This window comes from Arachis ipaensis, chromosome B02 (assembly GCF_000816755.2).
Source record: "Arachis ipaensis cultivar K30076 chromosome B02, Araip1.1, whole genome shotgun sequence".
Lineage (NCBI taxonomy): Eukaryota > Viridiplantae > Streptophyta > Magnoliopsida > Fabales > Fabaceae > Arachis > Arachis ipaensis.
In genome coordinates, this window is record NC_029786.2 from 22,112,051 (window position 1) to 22,122,403 (window position 10,353).

Below are 10,353 nucleotides of genomic sequence, written 5' to 3' on the forward strand. Positions count from 1 at the left end.
TCAAGCTTCTCGGCGGAGTCCTTTACAGTTCTTAATTCCCATGGAGGTTCAGCATCTCCTAAATCTTCAACCACTTCTTCCTCTGCAACTATTATGGCTTCCTCCACTTGTTCCAATACAAAGCCATGTTCCTCATTGTCCACCGAAGTTTCTAGTGTCTCCTTCATACTACGCTCTTCTTTTGATTCTCTACATGTAGCCATGGGGGTACCCTGAGTGCTCAGATGTTGGAAAGCTAATTTATTTACTACCTCGGTTAAGGCAGTTGTGAATTCCAGTACATCCCTTTGCATCTTCGCTTGTCCTTGAAGAAGAATGCGAAGGGTGTCATCCATTGGAGATTGGGGTGGATATGAGGGTTCATTGGTTGGGAGAGAGGGCTCATAATACGGAGGTGGTTCTTCTTGATAAGGATATGAAGATGGTGAATATTGAGGTGGTGGTTCTGGGGAGTAATTGGATTAGAGTTGGTGTGGATATGGGTTAGGGTCGTCTGGAGGTGTTTGGTTGTAGGGGACTTGTGAGTATGGTAGTTCAAAGCTATGTTGAGGAGGTGGGTCATAGGTATATGATGGGGTCCACCATATCTATCATTTTGGTATGCACCTCGGAATGGCTCTTGACTATAGCAGTTTGGTGGGTGTTGGTTGTCACAAAAGGGTCCACCATAACAATTATCTTGGCATGCATTGTAGGATGGTCTTTGTCTGTGGTATTGTGGAAGGTGTTACTGCCGAAAAGGTTGATCAAATCCTCGAGGCTCCTTTCATCTCTGATTGTTTTGACCTTGATGCATGTTCCTGTTATAATTTCTATTCCTTGTAACAACATTGGAACCAAACTCAAAGCGATAAGGGTGAGAATTCATAGTAAATAATAAAAATTAAAAATAAAAACAAATAAACAGGTAAAAGAAAATATTTACAATAACCAATAATAAGGCACACACTTGCAATTCCCCGGCAACGGCGCCATTTTGAAGAACAGAACTCTCGCGCGATCTAGAATTTTCACAAATTATATTTTCGTTGTAAGTATAGCTTCTAGACCGACAAGAATTCCTTTCTTACAAAAGTTTTGGTTGTCACAAGTAACAAACCCCTGATAAAATTGATAACCGAAGTATTTAAACCTCGGGTCATCTTCTCAAGGAATTGCAGGGAAGTATGATCTATTATTAGTTATGCAAAGGTATATTTTTGGGGTTTTGAAAAGGGTTGAACAAGTAATTTAATTGATAAGAAAAATAAATTAACAATTAATAAAACTCTTGGCAAGGTATGAGAATTAGAAGTCCTATCCTAGTTATCCTTATCAACGGTGATGAGAATTGGGTTTTAATCCCATTGAGTTAACCTTTACTAAACAAAGGAAGGTCAAGTGGACTAATCAATCTTGATTCTCAGGTCCTAGTCACTTCATAAGGAAATGCTAGAGTTATTGGAATCCAAATCAATTAGCAAAAATAACAATTATCAATCACGATGAGTTTGATAACTCAACAGTCTCCAATTAATCAATTAAAGCCAAGAATATAAAAAGCTAAATAAAAATTATAAATCTGAAATACCTCAATTGCATTAATAAAAGAAAATCAATCCAAACATAAAGAGTTCATAAGCTAAATTGGTAACATGAGTCAGATACAAATAAAAGCATTAGAATAAATATAAAAAAAAAATATAAAACGAATATTGAAACTGAGAAGAAGTTGAAATCCTAAATCCTAAATCCTAAGATAAATCATAATCCTAATCCTAAGAGAGAGGAGAGAATCTCTCTCTCTAAAAACTACATCTAATCCTAAAATTATGAATGTATGATGTGTTCTCCGTATATCTCTGATTCCTCCATTTTCTGACTTATATTATGTGTTTCTGGTTTGGATTTGGGCCGAAAAGAAGGTCCAGAAATCGCTGGGGGCGTTTTCTGCAGATTCCTGTACGTGGCGTCTGTCACGCATTCGCGTGGGTCACGCGTTCGCGTCATCTGGGAGTTTTCTTTGTCACGTGTACACGTCGGTCACGCATACGCGTCAATTGCGTTCTGCTCAAGGCGCGCGTCCACGTCAGTCACGCGTGCGCGTCGATGCCTTTTCGCGCTGGGCACGCGTTCGCGTCGTCCATGCGTTTGCGTCGTTGCCATTTTCTTCAAAACTCCATTTTTGTGCTTTCCTTCCATTTTTGTTTGTTTCTTTTTTGTCCTTTGAGCCATTTCTGCCCTGTGAGATCTGAAAATACTTAACACACAAATCACGGCATCGGATGGTAATAAAAGGGTAATTAAAATTAATATTTTTAAAGCATAGGAAACATGTTTTTCACTTATATCATAAAATAAGGAAGGAAAAGTGAAACCATGCAATTTACATGAATAAGTGGGTGAAGGATTGAATAAATCACTTAAATTGAGCACCAAATACATCATAAAATATGGGTTTATCAGCTGCCTCCATCAAAAGATGATCCTCACTCTTTCAATAGGAGAGTACAAGCCGATCCGAGATTGGATCAAGTGCTCAAAGACATATGCCTCCCCGGAGCACAATGGAAGAAGGACGCTAGGGGTCAGCCATTCCAGGTGAGAATGAATGATCTCAAGTCAGTTGCTAGAGGTTGGCTAGAGTTCAGTCAACGCTCCATCCTCCCCACTAGCAATCGCTCTGAGGTCACTTTGAGGCGAGCTGTGTTGATCCATTTCATTATGCTTTACAATGAAGTGGAAGTTCATCAGTTAATCCCTTTGGAGATATACAATAATGCAGCAAAGACCTCAACCCTCACTAGGCTGGCTTTTCCTCATCTCATCTCTCGCTTGTGTAAGACGGCCAAAGTCCAGATTGATAGAGATGTATTTATTACAGTAGATAACCCAATCACCAAGAAGAGCATGGAGCACACTCAGGAACTTGGGCAAGCACCAATTCAGAAGCCAGTTCTCCCTCCTCAGAGGAAGCAGCCTGAATGGCCTCAAGAGCAAAGTATCCCTCCGTGCAAACACTAGAATCAACTGGCAGTATCCATTGGACAGTTGATATCCACCATTGACCAACTGAAAAATGAACATATAAGCTAGTCTATCATCCTTCATAAGCTGACTAAGGAGTAGAAGAAGCAGGGGTGCGAGTTGGAAGAGTTAAAGTTCCAGAAGGGATCCTCCGGAGAGAGCAATAGCTACCATGACTGAGGTGGTTTAGTTACACTCTCATCTCCCTTATCTTATCTCTGTTTTCAGTACTTTATTCGATTTTCTATTTTCTCATTCTGAGTTACATGATCACTGTTAGGATTTCTTGATTTCTAGTTTAGTAAGTTAATTTTGAAATTTTTTTAGTTTTTTTTTTTTTTTTGAAAATTACTCATGTACCACCATTAAACTTAAATAAAGTTTTAAGAAGAAGAGTAATAATAGAGTGCTTGAGGATTCAAGTTATATATGCCTTGTGTGTTTTAGTTACTTTGACATGGTGGCCTCACCTCTATTTCTGAATCCATGAATTAACCGTGCATATTTGATGTTGGAGTTGAGTATATTGGTTCTCGAGGAACAGGAACTTAGAAAAATATTATTGATTCTTTGAAACAAGAAAAAGATTAATTCTTGGAGCAAAATAAACAGAAAAAAAAATAAAAAGAAAAATCAAAAGAAAAAGGTCCAAGACTTTGAGCATCAATGGTTAGGAGGGTCAAAAGTGATCTAAAGCTCAAAAGAGTGATTTCCCCTAATGATGCGTGAGCATCTTCTCTATCTTTTCATAGCAAATTTGCATTCAAATTGTGGAGTTTAATCAAGATTTAAATATCTTTTAGCCACTATGAATGCTACTTTGAGTTGTTTGCAATTTCTGTTTATTTCAGGTAGCATTCGGATAGATTTGATGGAGTTTTGTAGCAGAAAAGGAAGAAAGCGAATGATGCTGTCAACCCCGAGCTTCTTTCACTCAAACAGAAATAACTTGAGCTACAAAGGTCAATTTGATGTGATTCTAGCGACATTGAAAAGCTAACTTCCAGAGCTTTCCAACAATATATAATAGTATACCCTTTTCTTCCATTTCACTCTGTCTCCTCCACGTTGAACTTGAGCTTTCTCAAGTTCAGCATGGAGTCCAATGCACACAAGAAGTTCAATTTGGCCTCCTCCACGCTGAACTTAGGAATTTTCAAGTTCAACGTGGAGTCTAAATTACAAAGGGAGAGTTACGCATGCTTCCATGCAGAACTTGGGATAATCCAAGTTCAGCGTGGAATCAAAAGGAAACAAACAAGACGTACTGCACTCACTCCACGCTGAACTTGGGAAATTCCAAGTTCAGCGTGGATGTCAACATCTCAAGTGGTCCCCAGGCTGAAGTATAAAGCTACGCAAGAAGCTAAATTAATTTTGATTTAATTTGTATTTTATTTTAAAATAGGGATCCTCCGGAGAGAGCAATAGCTACCATGACTGAGGTGGTTTAGTTACACTCTCATCTCCCTTATCTTATCTCTGTTTTCAGTACTTTATTCGATTTTCTATTTTCTCATTCTGAGTTACATGATCACTGTTAGGATTTCTTGATTTCTAGTTTAGTAAGTTAATTTTGAAATTTTTTTAGTTTTTTTTTTTTTTTTGAAAATTACTCATGTACCACCATTAAACTTAAATAAAGTTTTAAGAAGAAGAGTAATAATAGAGTGCTTGAGGATTCAAGTTATATATGCCTTGTGTGTTTTAGTTACTTTGACATGGTGGCCTCACCTCTATTTCTGAATCCATGAATTAACCGTGCATATTTGATGTTGGAGTTGAGTATATTGGTTCTCGAGGAACAGGAACTTAGAAAAATATTATTGATTCTTTGAAACAAGAAAAAGATTAATTCTTGGAGCAAAATAAACAGAAAAAAAAATAAAAAGAAAAATCAAAAGAAAAAGGTCCAAGACTTTGAGCATCAATGGTTAGGAGGGTCAAAAGTGATCTAAAGCTCAAAAGAGTGATTTCCCCTAATGATGCGTGAGCATCTTCTCTATCTTTTCATAGCAAATTTGCATTCAAATTGTGGAGTTTAATCAAGATTTAAATATCTTTTAGCCACTATGAATGCTACTTTGAGTTGTTTGCAATTTCTGTTTATTTCAGGTAGCATTCGGATAGATTTGATGGAGTTTTGTAGCAGAAAAGGAAGAAAGCGAATGATGCTGTCAACCCCGAGCTTCTTTCACTCAAACAGAAATAACTTGAGCTACAAAGGTCAATTTGATGTGATTCTAGCGACATTGAAAAGCTAACTTCCAGAGCTTTCCAACAATATATAATAGTATACCCTTTTCTTCCATTTCACTCTGTCTCCTCCACGTTGAACTTGAGCTTTCTCAAGTTCAGCATGGAGTCCAATGCACACAAGAAGTTCAATTTGGCCTCCTCCACGCTGAACTTAGGAATTTTCAAGTTCAACGTGGAGTCTAAATTACAAAGGGAGAGTTACGCATGCTTCCATGCAGAACTTGGGATAATCCAAGTTCAGCGTGGAATCAAAAGGAAACAAACAAGACGTACTGCACTCACTCCACGCTGAACTTGGGAAATTCCAAGTTCAGCGTGGATGTCAACATCTCAAGTGGTCCCCAGGCTGAAGTATAAAGCTACGCAAGAAGCTAAATTAATTTTGATTTAATTTGTATTTTATTTTAAAATAGAAAAAGATATTATTTTAGTTTTAGGAAATATATTTTACATTAATTAGGATTAGATATAAAAGGGAAAAGAATCAGCCCTGCAGACTCTTCTCTTCTCCTCTCTTAGACCTCATTCCACAATTTACAGTTTTTTAGAATCCTAGTTTTTCTCTTTGAACCATGAGAAACTAAACCTCCACTGTTAAGGTTAGGAGCTTTGTCTATTGTATGGATTGATACTATTATTTTTCTATTTTAATTCATGTACTGATTTATATTTCAAGAATTGTTTTTGTTCTTTATATTATAAATTTGGGTGGAACGGAAGTATGACCCTTGTTCTAATTGATTTCTTGTATAACTTGGAAAAGCTCTTTACTTGAACAACAGCTTGAAAATATATTCTTCTAAATTTTTAATTATTTGGACTTAACGGGATACGTGACATATAATCCTCTTATATTTGGGTAATTAAGATTTCTGTGGCATATAAACTAGAATTAAACTTCACTCTCTAATTGGAATTAAGTGACCAAGGAATTGACGGTTGATGAATTTTAGAGGAGACAAAAAAGGTCTAAGGAATTAGGGTTTAGTCACATATATTTTGCCATGAATTAAATCTTGCATGATTAAAATAGTTAGTAAGAAAAGTCAATCCGAAAAATAGATAACTCTGAAGCCTTAACTATTTCTCCATATATTATTTACATCAATTTACTGCTTGCTTTCTGATATTCTGAATTACTATTAATGCTTTTGAACCTTCAAACACCATTTTCTACTTGCCTAACTAAGTAAATTAATCAACCATTGTTGCTTAGTCCATCAATCCTCGTGGGATCGACCCTCACTCACCTGAGGTATTACTTGGTACGACCCGGTGCACTTGCCGGTTAGTTTGTGGGTTATAAATTTCGCACCACTTAACCATATGCTTGTGGTGTAAAAGTGTCAAGTAACCTTTGAGACTGAGCACTTAAAGTGGTGACCCAATGCTGTTACAGAATATGCCTAAGGCTCTGAGTACCACTGTCTGGGAGAAAAAGCAAAGAAAAAGTCGAGCCCAAAAGGTTCCCCTAGTTAAGTGCTTGTGGTGTTTATATTTTAAGTTAAGCTTAAAAAAAAAACACTTAGAGTCATGGCTAGGCTCAAAGGTGAAAAGCACCAAAGAAAAGAAAAGTTGTATTCAAGAATCAACTAGAGCCTAAAGAAGAGAATCAATAATATCATCTGAGTTCTAGTTCTTAAGAACATCAATATTTCTGAGCTTCAAGGGATAGTGAGATGCCAAAGCTATTCAGAAGTAGAGTATCATTGGCTCCATTCAGTAATTAGATCTGAGCTTGATTGACAACTCGAATCTTGTGTATTTTCTCTTCCTTGGTCCTATATTATTTTTGGTTGCTTGAGAAAAAGTGATCAAAAACAATTATCAATAGTTAGGAGGGTCAAAAGTGATCTAAAGCTCAAAAGAGTGATTTTCCCTAACCATATGCTTGTGGTGTAAAAGTGTCAAGTAACCTTTGAGACTGAGCACTTAAAGTGGTGAACCAATGATACAGAATATGCCTAAGGTTCTGAGCACCACTGTCTGGGAAAAAAAGCAAAGAAAAAGTCGAAACAAAAGTCGAAGCCTTAAAAAGTGATCTAAAAAAATTTAATTTAAAATAAACAAATTTATATTTATTTTTGACAATGCAAGATATTAATTTAATTTGTAGATATCATATTAATGATCGTTCTTTAATTATCAAGAAGAGAATGTGCTAGTATTGTTTAAAAAGATAGAAGAACTCTCATTTAATAAAAAAATTTTCACATAAACAATTGAGAATATTTGTGCAAATGCTTATAAGGGTAACACTTCGAAATTTGTATGCAATGCAAACTAAATTACCTATGAAGTCAAATGTGTAAGTTTTGGTCAATATCTTAAGAGTTTAAGTATATAAACAATGACCTTTATAATGCAATGACCTTTTAAATTTAGTTGTTATTATTATGGTTTGTACATTACATTTATGTAGGTATCATAGGTTAATGATTAAATAATATTTTTATGACATTTTAGAGTTAATAAATAAAATTATCTTTTAGTATATATTTTGTTATTTTTTATATTCTTTATTTATTATATAATTTTTAATAATATTTTATTATTCTGATCAATAAAAATATTATAAGATATTGGTTTTTGAAAAAGATAAAAAATTTCAAATGAATTGTTTTGGAATGTTTAGAATTTTTTAATAACTGTTTTAAGATTTTTTTTTTTTTTTTGCACCATAGGATTGGTCTAACACATGTGGATACTTAACAGCCATGTATGCGAGTTAACACTTTACGTCAGTAATCACTATCAAACTAGCAGAGAGATTATATTGTCTAGCAGAAATAAACGTTGGAGACTGTTTTGTGTATTTTAAAATTTGAGATTCTTTCGATTTTTAAAATTCCAGAGACTGGTTTGAATAACTACTAAAAAAATTCTTATAGTATTATTTTGGTTTTAATACTTCTATTACATATACCAACTAAATCTCTAAAGTCACTCAAATTTACGATTTTTATTATTTTAGTGTCTTAAATATTTAAATGTTGTACCTAAGACTAAAATACAGAGATAGAAATACAAGGACAAAGAAACAGAGACAGTTTCTAATATTTTTATGCTTTTGTATTATTTTTGGAAGCAATTGACAAAAACTTGTCAAATATCTTTGTTTTGTATTTAGAAAGATAGATACAATTAACTAAATACATAACAAAAGACATTATATACCCTTTTGATTTTTTTAAAAATTATAATATTTTTCCGATCAAATCCCATCTTATAATAAAAGAAAACTCTTCTCTATGTCCTTTTGATCTTTTTCGATTAAATCCCAGTTGGTTCAACATTTATCTTCTTCACTTCACATTTATACTCTTCCTTGTTCCTTCATTTTCTTAATCCTTCATTTTTTTTACTCCACCCTCATATTCTTCCTTCATCTTTTTCGCCCTTTTATCTTTTTCACTCTTACTTCTGCAGTTACGATACCTGTAAGCATAGGGTGGAGGTAAATTTTAGGGACGACCAAGCCAAGGTAACACATATGAAGAAAAAAAAGAGATAGAGGAAGAGGAGGAGTCAGAAGAAATAACACTAAAAAAAGAATATGAAGTTAGGATTTTAATAAAAGAAGGACAAGTTTTAGTATTTGCAAAATATATTAAGGGTAAAAAAAATATTAAAATAACCTCTAAATTATGTGACTCCATGTCTTAACTAGAGACTGATACAAAAAATTGAATAAAAAATATGTACAAAAATATATATTTTATCTGTCTTTTAAATTAAATATATTATAAAATATGATAGGGTTAAGTTCAATTTTGGTCCCTAACGTAGGGGTCGAAAATTTATTTCGTCCCCAACTTTTTTTTGCTACAAAATGGTTCCCAAAATTTCAGTTTGTTTTAAAATCGTCCGACGGACGAAAATACCCTCCCTCCCCTCTTCTTCCTCAACGCCCATCTTCTTCCTCAACATTAACCAGAAACCAGAAGCAGATGCACAAACCCAGAAGAACAACAATGGATCTAAGCAGTATCAAAATTCCAAATTCAAGCCAAATTAGAACTCAGAACTCAGAAAAATCATCATCATCAAAACTCATAACTCAGAAAAAATCATCATCTGAACTCAAACAAACAATAATAAAAACAGCAAGAAATAGAAGAACAACAATAATAGAAGAATAACAACCCAGAACTCAAAATCATCGTCATCTTCAAAACTCAAAACCCAAAATAAAAAAAACGAAAACTCATAACTTAGAACTCAATGGATAATGGAATCAAAAGAACAACAACAACACAGAAACCAGATTGATAATCATAAGCATGCAGAAGCAGCAGAACCAGAAGAAACCACAAGAAACCAGAAACCAAAAACCGGCGAGGAGCAGCGACCCCAGCGGCCGAGCAAAGAGCGGCGGCGTCCGTGAAGACTGGTGGCGGCGGTGAAGACCCTTTCCCTTCCCCCTCTTCTTCCCAAAACCCCCCCATCTCCCCTCTTCTCCCTTCGCGTTCCCTTCCCCCTTTTCCCGAGGAGCAGAGCAGCGGCAGTAGCAAAGAGCGGCGGCAGCGAAGAGCGGCAACAGCGAAGAGCGGCGGCAGTAATGAAGTTCTTCTTTTTTTATTTATTTTATATTTATTTTATATTTATTTTATTTTATAATTTTTTTAAATGAGGGGTAATTTGGTAATAAAAAATAAAATTGGTAGAAAGGACAATTTTAAAACAAACTGAAACTTTGGGGACTATTTTGTAGCAAAAAAAAAAAAGTTAGGGACGAAACAAATTTTCGACCTTTCAAAAGTGAAGACATAATCTAGCCTACAAATAAGGGTGTGTTTGACAAACTCACAGACACATTAGAAGAAAAAAAGTACGTTACAACTTCTTAAAAGCTTCTTTTTTTATTTGGTTAATTCTTCTCTATATAAAGGCAGAAGTGATTTTATTCACAAAACCACGTATACAAGAAGCTATAATTTCTAACTTATGCGTTACATTAATTGGCTTTTAGCCATTGACATTCAATATTTATTTTTCTTTTACCAACTTTATCCTTTATACATATTATTATATTATTTATATAATTTTTATTATTTCTCTTTATATATGAGTTTTTTTATTATTATT